The sequence below is a fragment of the Uranotaenia lowii genome, unplaced genomic scaffold (assembly GCF_029784155.1).
Source record: "Uranotaenia lowii strain MFRU-FL unplaced genomic scaffold, ASM2978415v1 HiC_scaffold_239, whole genome shotgun sequence".
NCBI classification, from domain to species: Eukaryota; Metazoa; Arthropoda; class Insecta; order Diptera; family Culicidae; genus Uranotaenia; species Uranotaenia lowii.
Window position 1 is genome coordinate 5,029 of NW_026598134.1, and position 2,431 is coordinate 7,459.

The following is a 2,431-nucleotide window of genomic DNA, read 5'->3' on the forward strand; positions in this document are numbered from 1 at the left end:
CCGAATATTAGGTAAATTTACCCCCGAGAACTGAATTCAATTTTCAAACGGTAATTCTACTATTTTTCTAAATTGATTTAAGAAATGCAATTTTATTATTCCGAAGAATATTACAAAGTGTAGTTTATTTCGCATAACAAGTTATGTTACTTAAACAAAACAAAGTGAACAAGGTAGATCATCAGTGAACCAGCACAGAGCAACTCGTAATAAGACAAACAATTTGTTTTATCAGAGGGTTATCATCAATGGGTACTAAGAAGCGATTATGATAGATATTTACTCCGTTTTGAAGAACGTTAAAAAAATGTATATAAAAATCTTTTTTTATCTTCGAAAATCAGTACCTAAAACATGTGGAGAGGGGGGGGGGTGTAGTTATCAGCGTTACGTAATTTTCATAGGGGGGTTCTTCGAAGCGTTACGATTTGTGACATACGGGGGGGAGGGGGTTAAAAAAGTGCATTTTTTGCGTTACGTAATTTATTGATGCCGGCTAACTAGCCCTTTTTCGAGAAAATGTTAATGATGTTGCCTACATCCAGGGGTAAAAAAAGAAATTAATGATTTTTTCCTAACTTGCAGTGAAATTTGAAAACCAAAATTCTATGAGATCAACTTTAAATCAAAATTTCTTGCCTACCACAGTGAAATATCCTACATTTCTGTTTTTATTGTAGTGTTTTCAAACTTCACTTTGCCATGGTATGCATTTTAAATAATTTGATAAGTTGCCTCAAATATATGAATCAAGGAACTGATAGCTTATAAAAAGAAAAAGAAATTATTTGTGTATTGCTGTGTGTTCGTTTTTAAGCATTCGAATGTGAGATCAGATTACCCCAATTTCCGCCAATTTGCCCCAGATGAAGTTGTTCTAGGATACTTTATTTCCAAGTGCGGTTGTATACGGTGGTGAACCTTTGGAAAGGCATCATTGGTCATTTGTCCCAGATCTGGAAAGTTTTTACTTGTTCCATACCCTCAGCCAAATGCATTTTGCCGTGCGTCAAACAGATCATTCACTTCTAGATTAGCTAGAAATCGGCAATTCATCTTTTATTCCCTGATTTTGTAGGAAATTTTCTCTATTCCACGGATGGGTCCTGCTGATCGTCATTTAGAAGGTTTGATTGTAAACTTTGTAGATGCACTTCATTGAAGGGAGTTACATTTGCTTCTAAAGGTTCTTTGAAAAGTAAAAAAAATCATATATGTTTGTCGATTCGTTATCGTTTTTTCCCAACCCCGTCTTTAGACGGGGTTCATATTTCATCTCTTCAATCTAACCTTTTTTTCAAAAACCTTAATCAAAAATCTAGAATCCAACCACCCATTAGTTTTATATATCTAAAAACATATAGACCAGAGATTTTTGAGGCTACCAAAATGATAATTTTTCGAAAAATAGGTCCATGTCCAGTAGAGTGCCCCAAATGACCCGACATTTGCGTTGCAGACTTAAATTGTTCCTAGGCCTAGTACGAGGTCTCATGCCAAATTTGGACTAGATTGGATCATGGGAAGGGGGCGCTCAACGAGCCTAAAATTTGTATGAGATTTTGAGACATTTTGTTCGGGAGGAACATGAAAATCCAGTTTTTCATGAATTACTTTGGTCCTCTTCGGCTGATTGCTTTTTAAAATGGTTTTTCTTAAGGCCTGAACTATGACAAATATTTCATCCGAAGACTGAATTTCGATTTGAGTCAAGATAAAAATGTTATTAAACTTCAAAAATGGGGTAACTTTTTTTAGGGTGATATTCAAAACTGTTAATGCTGCGTCAAAATGTTCGAAGCAGTGTCTCTCTATAATAGTGATGAATAGAACAGAACTAGACCAAACTATGCCTGTATCTTGCATCTGTACAAAATAAGATTTTGGCGCTATCTTGCGAAGAAAAAGAGAACTCATCAAAATCCACCAATAGATAGCGCAAATATAGTCGAGTAACTTTGTCGAAGACACCGAAGAGTTACAACCAACCCTCTGGCCTGCAATCAATTTTGACCACAAAAGTGTGGTTCCTAGCCCACTGTGCGTCGTTTGAAAAAAAAAACTAGCCAAAAATTGTATGTACATTGAAGATTTTTTGTAAAAATAATTCGTGGTTTTTGCGATACATTTTTCAAGTGTGAAATTTAACCCAAACTGCAACGATATGTTTTGTGTTCAAGTTCCAAGAAATTTCAGCTGACCCTTAGCTACAGTCATCACATTTTATCTCGGCCCGTATATCTTATCAAGCGCGCCAAATAACGGTCGATACCTGATAACAAAATTTTAATCACTTTTTTCGGGGGAAAGCGATTGAACCGAAAATGCATTTCCAAAGCCGAAATGAGGAAACACTCATTTCATTCAAAGCCGCGAAACAAGTGACAGGATATCTGTAAGCCGTGTTAGGTGTTAAATGTTAAGGCTGTGA